Source organism: Convolutriloba macropyga, unplaced genomic scaffold, assembly GCF_964194025.1.
Source record: "Convolutriloba macropyga unplaced genomic scaffold, txConMacr16.3 SCAFFOLD_2682, whole genome shotgun sequence".
Taxonomy (NCBI): domain Eukaryota; kingdom Metazoa; phylum Xenacoelomorpha; order Acoela; family Convolutidae; genus Convolutriloba; species Convolutriloba macropyga.
The window spans coordinates 20,869-32,789 of NW_027450270.1; the positions used below are offsets into that span (position 1 = coordinate 20,869).

At 34.8% G+C, this 11,921-nt stretch overlaps 1 protein-coding gene and 1 long non-coding RNA gene across 2 annotated transcripts in view; one reads left to right on the forward strand and one right to left on the reverse strand.

Moving 5' to 3' along the window:
• Nucleotides 1-2,354, reverse strand: part of LOC142355751 (uncharacterized) — a 22,882-nt gene extending 20,528 nt beyond the window's left edge. Inside the window, exons 1-2 of the mRNA XM_075407817.1 lie at nucleotides 2,239-2,354; nucleotides 1,779-1,951 (exon numbers count right to left, since the gene is read on the reverse strand). The gene's annotated coding sequence lies outside the window, so the exon portion shown is untranslated. The remainder of the gene's footprint in view (nucleotides 1-1,778; nucleotides 1,952-2,238) is intronic.
• LOC142355750 (uncharacterized) overlaps nucleotides 1-11,590 on the forward strand; it is a 12,615-nt gene extending 1,025 nt beyond the window's left edge. The window contains exons 2-3 of the long non-coding RNA XR_012761293.1: nucleotides 3,015-3,236; nucleotides 10,637-11,590. This is a non-coding gene — a long non-coding RNA (uncharacterized LOC142355750). The remainder of the gene's footprint in view (nucleotides 1-3,014; nucleotides 3,237-10,636) is intronic.
• The last annotated feature ends 331 nt before the right edge of the window (nucleotides 11,591-11,921 follow it).

Sequence of the window (11,921 nt, forward strand, 5' to 3'; positions counted from 1 at the left end):
CGTCTCGTAAATAGATTGACACGAAGCCGCCGGCCGAGTGCAACAATTAATTACAAGCGGCAAAAAGCGTTCAAAGAACAAATATTTATATGTTAGAAAAAAAATTTAGTCACTGATGAAGAAAAATCTTTGCAATCGTACCCTGACAAAAGTGAATTTGAATACAAGCTCTAGGTGCAAGGCTTGAATGCGGCTAGGACTTGTGTTCTAATCAGTTTAGAGAACCAAACGAGCAAAAAATAAGCGCTTCTAATCAACACCTGTTGCAATAATAGCAGTTAAATAAACTGCCAGTGTAATAAATTTTAATGCCCGATGCTACTAAGTAAAGAGTGGCGATAAAAGAGTGATGAAAAACTCGTAGTCTAACTATGGAAACTGTTTGATAAACTTGTAGTCTAAAACAACAAACATGATCGCAACCGGTGTTGATTAAAATATTACCACACGGTTGTTATCGCCCTCGAAGTCATCATAACACCTCGGCTTCTCGGTGGTGGTAACAGCTGTGTGGTATTATTCATTGTTAACACTTTAGAAGGAATCAATATTTACTAGGGCGAACGTGTGACAAGTGCAAAAGCTTTACACTAGGTAGGGCAAAAAACTTAAATTGAGTTCGTCAACTATGTGCGGCCCAACAAAATTTTATTTTTTTTTGGACTCGTGTTTTGGGACATGCATTTCTACGACTTAGAGAACCCAGGGTACGAAACTTTTGGTCGGTAGAAACCCTGAGGCACGTTAGCAATTAGCACGTGCAAAATTTGAATGCTAAGTTTTGCGGCCCTAACTTAGCGGCCCTAGCTTGGGGCGGTGAGGCCAAAATTTTTGGCGGTGAGGCCAAACCCACTAATAATTTTCTGGTGGTAAAAAGTATGATATCTCTCGACGAAATGAATTTAGCGGTTACCAAACAGAGCAAAAAGGTCTCATGATAACAGCGATTTTGATAGCGATGACAAATTGGAGCAGAAAATGATTGAAATAGCTGAAAAACAAGAAAAAATTAGAAGAATTAATGAAAACTTCTCGTTTAATAATTTGCAAAACTGTACTCTTATTTTCAATTTTAATTAAAGTTAAACCCCCTTCGTACCCTTTGGTTCTCTAAATAAGTTAGCACATGAATCTTAGCTTCTCTCGGGCCTTGTGCTCTGCACTCGGGCGCAGGCGCGCTCGTGTCAATTTATTAAGTCCCTCGGGTTGCTAAGATTCATGTGCTTACATATACTTAGAGAAAGCTAGTAAAAAATAACCAGGCACTAAATCTAGGGCAGGCTCAACTTAGGAAATTATTCTTCAGTCGGTAAATTGCTACATTATCTAAATGCTTCGCTAAATTTCCGGCTCTAACTTATTGGCCCCAGAAGCTTGGCAAAAATTACTAATCTTTCCCCACTACAGCCCATCGGGCCATTCAAACAGCATATAGACCCACCCCCCCCCCCACAAATTGCTTCAAATATACCATAATAGGGGCTATCTTTTAGTGGGGTCGGCAATGAGGAGAAAGCTAAAAGTTTATGGTTTTACGATTTCTTCCGAAGATTACATGCATGTTTCAAAGAAGTATCAAAATATCTTAAAAAATTTCAAATACCGCAGTATAACAAATTTCACCTTTCGGTTTTCCTAAATCCTTTCAGTGATCATAAATACTAGCCCCCCTCAGGATTTGCTTCCAGGTGTTGAGTGCAAGTGCATTCTTGTCAATGCACTAAATCCCAGCGGCCACTAAGATTTTTGTTCTAAAAAATAGATAATTGAAAACTTACTCAATAGTTTGAGCTGTATCGAGGTTGATGATCTCTGTCGCCGCTAAGTTTCATTTTGTAAAGTATTCAGTGAACAAGATGGTGAAAGTAAATTAAATTATACCCGATGTATGACACGCGCAGAGCACATAAGTCTGAATTTGAAAGTACTTTTGCAAATTCACTTACACCTGCTTCAAAAGCAAACTTGCAAGTTTTAAATCTGGTACTTGCGATAGGAAAATCAGGGATCTTAGAAAGTGTCATTTTGCATAGCTGGCATTTTCTTTGCTACAAAACCTTCTTTATGTGTAGGTTACGCTACTTTGATGAAGTCACTTAGAAAATCTGGCTGTCATCGATAATCGCTCAGCAGTTTGGCAGATAATTCAAATTTTCGGAGTGACTTACGGGAAGAAATAGCCATGACGAGAAAGAAGTAACTTAACCTCGCTTGAAACAGGAACTTGCAAGTTTGAACTTGGTGCTTTTTAAAGGAAAAGTGGAATTCTAGAATCTGAAATTGCGAAAACATGCCAATTTAAAACTTGCGCGTGCGCCTTTTATTTTTCTTTTTATCCAATTGTCCCTACAGAAGTCAAGCGCTCATGCATTTTTGGAATTTTTGAAACGAACTGCCAACGATACTTGACTCTAGACGGTATATGACTCAGAAAACCCTTCAAAATTCTAGAAAACAGAGAGAGAGAGAGAGAGAGAGAGAGAGAGAGAGAGAGAGAGAGAGCTGCTTCAGGGTTCTTGATTAATGCCACACCTTTCAATAATTTCATAATCTTACTTGAAATTAGAAAGCACAGGGTTAGAAAACAAGGCTTAAATTATCAGACCTAACTTAGCGACCCCAACTAATTTTTTACTGTTTTTCGAATCAGAAATTGTTGTAACTCCTCAAATCACCTCAGAAAGAGTAATACACATTTTGAGCACATATGTACATCCCGGGTCGGGGTGTAAGTGCCGCTATTTTTAAGAAACTTGCTAAAAAGTGATGAAAGTTGAATAGAAAGTGTGCAGAAAGTGCGCTGAAATTATAAGAATAAACTGAAACCTAAAATATTCAGCGCATTTTTAGCTCATTTTTTCCATGACTTTGGCGCATTTCTTTTTTTCTTAGCACTTTATATATTAATTTTTTAAAAAGTGTTTGCGCAGTTTGAGCTTATCCGTCTCAGCGCATTTAGTATAAGCTCTCTTATAAGCTGCTCAGACTGGTTCATCTCTTTCTAATATTTTCAGAGCATTTCAGCGCATTTCTTACAAATGTTGTGCGCATTTTTGCTGCGGTGAGACCGCCGTGTTATTTGGATATACACCAGTTATATTGTACCCGAAGACCACGTGAAGGCTGCCATATAGACTTTGACTGTTAAAAAACATTTATCAAAGAAGTGATCTTCAAAATGACAGTTAAATGCGAGGATCAGAGTGCAATGGAAATGACTGCTAAAACAGAAAAAGGTATGAAGACATTGAAAATTTTCATGCTTACTTCCGTTATCAATGAATTTTTTCCGTGCCGTATATTTGCGACTTGACCATTGAGATGTTATAAATGTTAACCGAAAAAGGGGGAACAAATTTTTTGGATTTAGTTTTTCCTATTTTTCGTGTACGATTTTTCGTCTGAATTTTTTGTTCAAAAAGCTGGATAAACGGTCTTTAATTAAGTGATTCTGAAAGAATGTTTTAGGAGATGATCTGAATGCCGGTTCCTAATTATTTCATAAGCTTTAGGATGAACAATTTAGATGTTAGATAGTTTCAGATCTAATTCACGCTTTGCTGGGAAGTAAAACTGTTCTAAGACGTTCAAAACAACAAATTGATATGCGGATACCAATTTTGTTTCGAAATCGATAAAAACTGGTAGATAATTTGTATTGTAGAAGAACTTTGTCGTGTTGTATTTAATTTACGAACTCTGAAATTATTTACCTATCATTTTACCAACAGTTAAAATAACGTCCATTGTTGACAAATGTAAAGAAATCATGTGTTTGATTTTTGTCAACGGTTGCAAAACTTTGAATAAAAATTACTTTCAGTGCTCTACAATACGCCATGTCATCAGAAGATTTAAAAGATTTCGCTCTTCCTTTATTTTTAAAATGTCCTTTCAAATTGATCTTCATTCACTTACAAAATTGTTTTATTTTGTGCTCAGAAACGTACGCAGTAACGATTGGTTTGGAGAAAAGTTTATTTAAGTTAAATTTTGCAGTGAAAATTAAAATTTTTGCACTAAAAAGACAAAATCAGTTTGTTGAAAAATTTTAATTTTGAGCAGAGAAAAATCAAACCAAGTTTCCACAATCGACTTGGAATTTTTTGGAAGTTCCGTAAAAAATCTCCGCTCGCAAGTAAAGGTTTTTCAATTGAATTATTGATCATCCGAGAAACTTCTTTTTAGACACATTCATTTTGCAATCCAAAGGTTTCTGGTTTCTGGGTATACTGTAGTTTATATTGTAAACTACTGTAATTTTTCAGTTATCTTCTTACCGCAAAATTATTGTCCTTGGTTGGGTGTTCAACTTGGCCCGCAATTTAAGTCCTACAAAAAAGTTTTATTTTCTCCTTTTACTAAAATTTGTCGTTTTATATGTAAGAAAATGGTCGGCATGTTCAGTTTTAGTTAGACAAAAACAACGAAAGTCCATATGTTTTTTCTTTGGCATCGTTGGTTGGTTCAGATTTTAATTGAATTATGAAGTTGTTGGTATGTTCATTTTTCAAATGTAAGAGGTGTTCGGTATGTTGTGCGCATTTTTGCTGCGGTGAGACCGCCGTGTTATTTGGATATACACCAGTTATATTGTACCCGAAGACCACGTGAAGGCTGCCATATAGACTTTGACTGTTAAAAAACATTTATCAAAGAATCGATCTTCAAAATGACAGTTAAATGCGAGGATCAGAGTGCAATGGAAATGACTGCTAAAACAGAAAAAGGTATGAAGACATTGAAAATTTTCATGCTTACTTCCGTTATCAATGAATTTTTTCAGTGCCGTATATATGCGACTTGACCATTGAGATGTTATAAATGTTAACCGAAAAAGGGGGAACACATTTTTTGGATTTAGTTTTTCCTATTTTTCGCGTACGATTTTTCGTCTGAATTTTTTGTTCAAAAAGCTGGATAAACGTTTTTTAATTAAGCGATTCTGAAAGAATGTTTTAGGAGATGATCTGAATGCCGGTTCCTAATTTCATAAGCTTTAGGATGAAAAATTTATATGTTAGATAGTTTCAGATCTAATTCACGCTTTGCTGGGAAGTAAAACTGTTCTAAGACGTTCAAAACGACAAATTGATATGCGGATACCAATTTTTTTTCGAAATCGATAAAAACTGGTAGATAATTTGTATTGTAGAAGAACTTTGTCGTGTTGTATTCAATTTACGAACTCTGAAAATATTTGCCTATCATTTTACCAACAGTTAAAATAACGTCCATTGTTGACAAATGTAAAGAAATCATGTAATTGATTTTTGTCAACGGTTGCAAAACTTTGAATAAAAATTACTTTCAGTGCTCTACAATACGTCATGTCATCAGAAGATTTAAAAGATTTTGCTCTTCCTTTATTTTTAAATTGTCCTTTCAAATTGATTTTCATTCACTTCATTAAAAAATTGTTTTATTTTGTGCTCAGAAACGTACGCAGTAACGATTGGTTTGGAGAAAAGTTTATTTAAGTTAAATTTTTCAGTGAAAATTAAAATTTTTGCACTAAAAAGACAAAACCAGTTGGTTGAAAAATTTTAATTTTGAGCAGAGAAAAATGAAACCAAGTTTCCACAATCGACTTGGAAGTTTTTGGAAGTTCCGTAAAAAATCTCCGCTCGCAAGTAAAGTTTGTCGGTTTTTCAATTGAATTATTGATCATCCGAGAAACTTCTTTTTTAGACACATTCATTTTGCAATCCAAAGGTTTCTGGTTTATGGGTATACTGTAGTTTATATTGTAAACTACTGTAATTTTTCAGTTAACTTTTTACCGCAAAATTATTGTCCTTGGTTGGGTGTCCAACTTGGCCCGCAATTTAAGTCCTACAAACAAGTTTTTTTGTCTCCTTTTACTAAAATTTGTCGTTTTATATGTAAGAAAATGGTCGGCATGTTCAGTTTTAGTTAGACAAAAACAACGAAAGTCCATATGTTTTTTCTTTGGCATCGTTGGTTGGTTCAGATTTTAATTGAATTATGAAGTTGTTGGTATGTTCATTTTTCAAATGTAAGAGGTGTTCGGTATGTTGTGCGCATTTTTGCTGCGGTGAGACCGCCGTGTTATTTGGATATACACCAGTTATATTGTACCCGAAGACGACGTCAAGGCTGCCATATAGACTTTGACTGTTGAAAAACATTTATCAAAGAAGTGATCTTCGAAATGACAGATAAATGCGAGGATCAGAGTGCAATGGAAATGACTGCTAAAACAGAAAAGGGTATGAAGACATTGAAAATTTTCATGCTTACTTCCGTTATCAATGAATTTTTTCAGTGCCGTATATATGCGACTTGACCATTGAGATGTTATAAATGTTAACCGAAAAAGGGGGAACACATTTTTTGGATTTAGTTTTTCCTATTTTTCGCGTACGATTTTTCGTCTGAATTTTTTGTTCAAAAAGCTGGATAAACGGTTTTTAATTAAGCGATTCTGAAAGAATGTTTTAGGAGATGATCTGAATGCCGGTTCCTAATTTCATAAGCTTTAGGATGAAAAATTTAGATGTTAGATAGTTTCAGATCTAATTCACGCTTTGCTGGGAAGTAAAACAGTTCTAAGACGTTCAAAACGACAAATTGATATGCGGATACCAATTTTTTTTCGAAATCGATAAAAACTGGTAGATAATTTGTATTGTAGAAGAACTTTGTCGTGTTGTATTCAATTTACGAACTCTGAAAATATTTGCCTATCATTTTACCAACAGTTAAAATAACGTCCATTGTTGACAAATGTAAAGAAATCATGTAATTGATTTTTGTCAACGGTTGCAAAACTTTGAATAAAAATTACTTTCAGTGCTCTACAATACGTCATGTCATCAGAAGATTTAAAAGATTTTGCTCTTCCTTTATTTTTAAATTGTCCTTTCAAATTGATTTTCATTCACTTCATTAAAAAATTGTTTTATTTTGTGCTCAGAAACGTACGCAGTAACGATTGGTTTGGAGAAAAGTTTATTTAAGTTAAATTTTTCAGTGAAAATTAAAATTTTTGCACTAAAAAGACAAAACCAGTTGGTTGAAAAATTTTAATTTTGAGCAGAGAAAAATGAAACCAAGTTTCCACAATCGACTTGGAAGTTTTTGGAAGTTCCGTAAAAAATCTCCGCTCGCAAGTAAAGTTTGTCGGTTTTTCAATTGAATTATTGATCATCCGAGAAACTACTTTTTTAGACACATTCATTTTGCAATCCAAAGGTTTCTGGTTTATGGGTATACTGTAGTTTATATTGTAAACTACTGTAATTTTTCAGTTAACTTTTTACCGCAAAATTATTGTCCTTGGTTGGGTGTCCAACTTGGCCCGCAATTTAAGTCCTACAAACAAGTTTTTTTGTCTCCTTTTACTAAAATTTGTCGTTTTATATGTAAGAAAATGGTCGGCATGTTCAGTTTTAGTTAGACAAAAACAACGACAGTCCATATGTTGTTTCTTTGGCATCGTTGGTTTGTTCAAATTTTAATTGAATTATGAAGTTGTTGGTATGTTCATTTTTCAAATGAAAGAGGTGTTCGGTATGTTGTGCGCATTTTTGCTGCGGTGAGATCGCCGTGTTATTTGGATATACACCAGTTATATTGTACCCGAAGACGACGTCAAGGCTGCCATATAGACTTTGACTGTTGAAAAACATTTATCAAAGAAGTGATCTTCGAAATGACAGATAAATGCGAGGATCAGAGTGCAATGGAAATGACTGCTAAAACAGAAAAGGGTATGAAGACATTGAAAATTTTCATGCTTACTTCCGTTATCAATGAATTTTTTCCGTGCCGTATATTTGCGACTTGACCATTGAGATGTTATAAATGGTAACCGAAAAAGGGGGAACACATTTTTTGGATTTAGTTTTTCCCATTTTTCGTGTACGACTTTTCGTCTGAATTTTTTGTTCAAAAACCTGGATAAACGGTCTTTAATTAAGCGATTCTGAAAGAATGTTTCAGGAGATGATCTGAATGCCGGTTCCTAATTTCATAAGCTTTAGGATGAACAATTTAGATGTTAGATAGTTTCAGATCTTATTCACGCTTTGCTGGGAAGTAAAACTGTTCTAAGACGTTCAAAACGACAAATTGATATGCGAATACCAATATTGTTTCAAAATCGGTAAAAACTGGTAGATATTTTGTATTGTAGAAGATTTTTGGCGTGTTGTATTTAATTTACGAACTCTGAAATTATTTGCCTATCATTTCACCAACAGTTAAAATAACGTCCGTTGTTGACAAATGTAAAGAAATCATGTGTTTGATTTTTGTCAACGATTGCAAAACTTTGAATAAAAACTACTTTCAGTGCTCTACAATACGTCATGTCATCAGAAGATTTAAAAGATTTTGCTCTTCCTTTATTTTTAAATTGTCTTTTCAAATTGATTTTCATTCACTTCACTAAAAAATTGTTTTATTTTGTGCTCAGAAACGTACGCAGTAACGATTGGTTTGGAGAAAAGTTTATTTAAGTTAAATTTTTCAGTGAAAATAAAAATTTTTGCACTAAAAAGACAAAACCAGTTGGTTGAAAAATTTTAATTTTGAGCAGAGAAAAATGAAACCAAGTTTCCACAATCGACTTGGAAGTTTTTGGAAGTTCCGTAAAAAATCTCCGCTCGCAAGTAAAGTTTGTCGGTTTTTCAATTGAATTATTGATCATCCGAGAAACTTCTTTTTTAGACACATTAGTTTTGCAATCCAAAGGTTTCTGGTTTCTGGGTATACTGTAGTTTATATTGTAAACTACTGTAATTTTTCAGTTAATTTTTTACAGCAAAGTTATTGTTCTTGGTTGGGTGTTCAACTTGGCCCGCAATTTAAGTCCTACAAACAAGTTTTTTGTCTTCTTTTACTAAAATTTGTCGTTTTATATGTAAGAAAATGGTCGGCATGTTCAGTTTTAGTTAGACAAAAACAACGAAAACCCATACGTTTTTTCTTTGGCATCGTTGGTTGGTTCAGATTTTAATTGAATTATGAAATTTTTGGTATGTTCATTTTTCAAATATAAGAAATGTTCGGTATGTTCGTTTTTAAAAAGTGAGAAATCGCCGGTATGTTTGATATGTATATCTTCAAACGCATACGATTTTCGGTATAATCGATCTGGAATTAAAAAAGCTCACATCTTTTATTTTGGTGTGCTCGGCATGTAAACTTATGAATTGTTTGATTTGTTCGATTTTAAAACGTAAGAAAATGCTGGATTTTTTTGTTTCTTAGTTTCAGTTTATTTGTTTTCGAACGTCAGAAATTGTCGGTATGTTTGGTTTCAAACGTAAAAAACCGTCGGTTTGTTCAATTTCAAAGCTTGGGAAATCACGAGGAAAAAGAAAATATTTTATTTCTCCCTGTCATATCACTGTGATTACGATTTCATAAACTAAATCCCCGTCTATATTCTGCAAGTCTGAAACTGATTTAAACTATCTTAAACAAATTGTTTAAACAAAAAATTCATAGTTGTACACCTGCCTCTATCATTGAGCTATAGAAGAATGTCCATCAATTTACATTTTTCCCGAGTAAATTGTCTCCAAAATGTGCTTTTGAGACTCCTGCGATTAGAAAGCTATCATAACATTATGATCAAAGAAGTCAATTTTCGTACGAAAAAACGGCGTCTGAAATCAAACATAGTGAATCTAAAAGATCGCAGGGGCTACTGGGGGTGAAAAATATTTTGTGTAATTAATTGCTCTTGAACGTAGTTCATAGCAATTATTGAAAACGTGTGTGTCTTTTTTATGCAAAATTTTCGCCTGACAATTTTGACTTTTCGAGTGACTTTTACGCCCTTGACTTTTTGCATTTCGCGTGATCTAAAATTCTCTCTCTCTGTCACAATTTCAAGCAGCGATAGTGGTATATGTTAACCTCTAATGTGGTTATTTGAAGCCCACTATAGAACTTCTGGGTCTTTCCCATTATAGCCCCCCAGAAAATTATACCCCCCCCCCCCAAAAAAATCAAGTTATAGCATACAATTAAATTCATCATTTATGCTTACAATTGTTGGTTACAAGTTTTTGTTTTGTTTCAGTATCGAATGCTATTGTTTCCCATTTATGTTTGCAGGTTTCTACAATTTTCATTAAGTTCATAGGAGCCATTTCGTATTATCTCTGTAGCAGCTGAAATGCGGTTATGAGAAGTCAACTAAAATCAATTATAATGGGCAAGCCCATGTCATCATCCGGCGGCTCGCCTACAATGATTTCTGATTTTGAGTTAAAGAAGTGGTTATTAATTTCAGTGGCTCGCCTACATCGATTTCCGATTTTGTGTTAAAGAGGTGGTTATGAATTTTCATCTGGGGGGGGGGGTTATAGGTTACATGCCCACTAAGCTGGGGGGGGGGGGGGCTATAATGGGAAAGACCCGAACTTCTTAGTCCCATTTAAGCTCCCCCCCCCCCCCCCCCCGTTGAAGCAGGCTGCAATTGATTAGAGCTCCCACTAGTCGTTCAAGAGCAATTCTTCCGACGTTTAGTCGGTTATGTTTTTTTCCGCTGAGCTGTGGCGGTGGGGGGGGGACGGAAATTATTCTAAATCATATATAATCCAAGTATGATCGCAAATCACACAAATCAATCTGGGAAGAGCTACATTTGTTTCAGGTGTAGTTGTCTCAAGAAAGGACAAAATCGTTGGAATATGCTACACAATTTCGGCCTCAATTTGTGTCTCTTTCGCATTCGTGTTTATCCAACACTCAAAAATTGGCGGCCATGTTTCATCATTATCTATGGGCTGCATTGGAGTCTTTGCTTCATTTTCATGGTTTTTGAATTTCAACCGAAAGCCAATTTCTCCGATAACAGTTGTAAAAGTTCTCTTAAATGGATCTATTTGCTCTAGTTTAGCAAATTACCTTTTAATTTTATCGTACGATTACATGAGTGTCGGTGACGTCACATCAATTCATTATTACGTAAGCTTTGCGTCGAGTTTGCTTTTTGAAATTGTTTTCCTCAAACTTATTCCTCATTGGCTGACAGTTTTCTGCTCTCTGATTGGCTTATTGGGTATGATCTTCATCAGCCAATCAGAATCGAACATCGGGCCAAAATTGAACGCTGAAGGAGTTTTAGGGTTCACTATATGCGTTTTTTCGGGTGTTATGAACGCAATATTTTACATAATTATGCGAAAATTTACAAAAGTTAATACTGGTTTGCTAATTTTATCTTCTAGGCTCGGTTCGTGTATTTTACCGTTACCTTGGCTCCTAATTAATAACTTCGAAGTACCTAACTGTTTTATTACTAACCGGGCTTACTTAATGGTTGGGTGTGGGTTTATCACTGTTAGCAGTTTTATGGGTTTTCGTGGATCACAATTATCGTTTCCATCGATATCATTTTCGGTGAAGTTGTTGAGCATCGTTTTATGTTACGTAATGCAAGTTGTGGTGATGAACAAGCCACCCCATATTTATTCAGTTGTTGGTTCGGCGCTGATTTGTTTAAATATTTTGTTACAATCTCTGATTGTATTGAAATTTGGAAAGAATAACGATGAAAATTAGAGTGTTTATAATGTTTGTTATGTACGATAAAGTTCAATTTTAAATTAAAATAATTTGAATCTTTTTTGTCTTTAAACTTTAAAGCAAGTCAGATCCATCGGCTTGGTCGACTTCTTCTATTTTTGAGCGAAATAATTAACGTACTAACATGTTAAAAGCATTTCAGTTGGAGAGGGGGAGGAGTGACGGGGCGTGAGTGAGTTAGTGAGGTATTGGGGCGATGGGGCGACCCATTGGGGGGACTCAATTGGGGGGAACTCAACATTTTACTTTTTTGTTATTAATTGCTCTCAAACGAACTTAGCAGCAATTGTATTAGTCCTGTGGTCTTTTTATGCGATTTTTTGTACTATCAAACTCTCGTCTGATCCTTT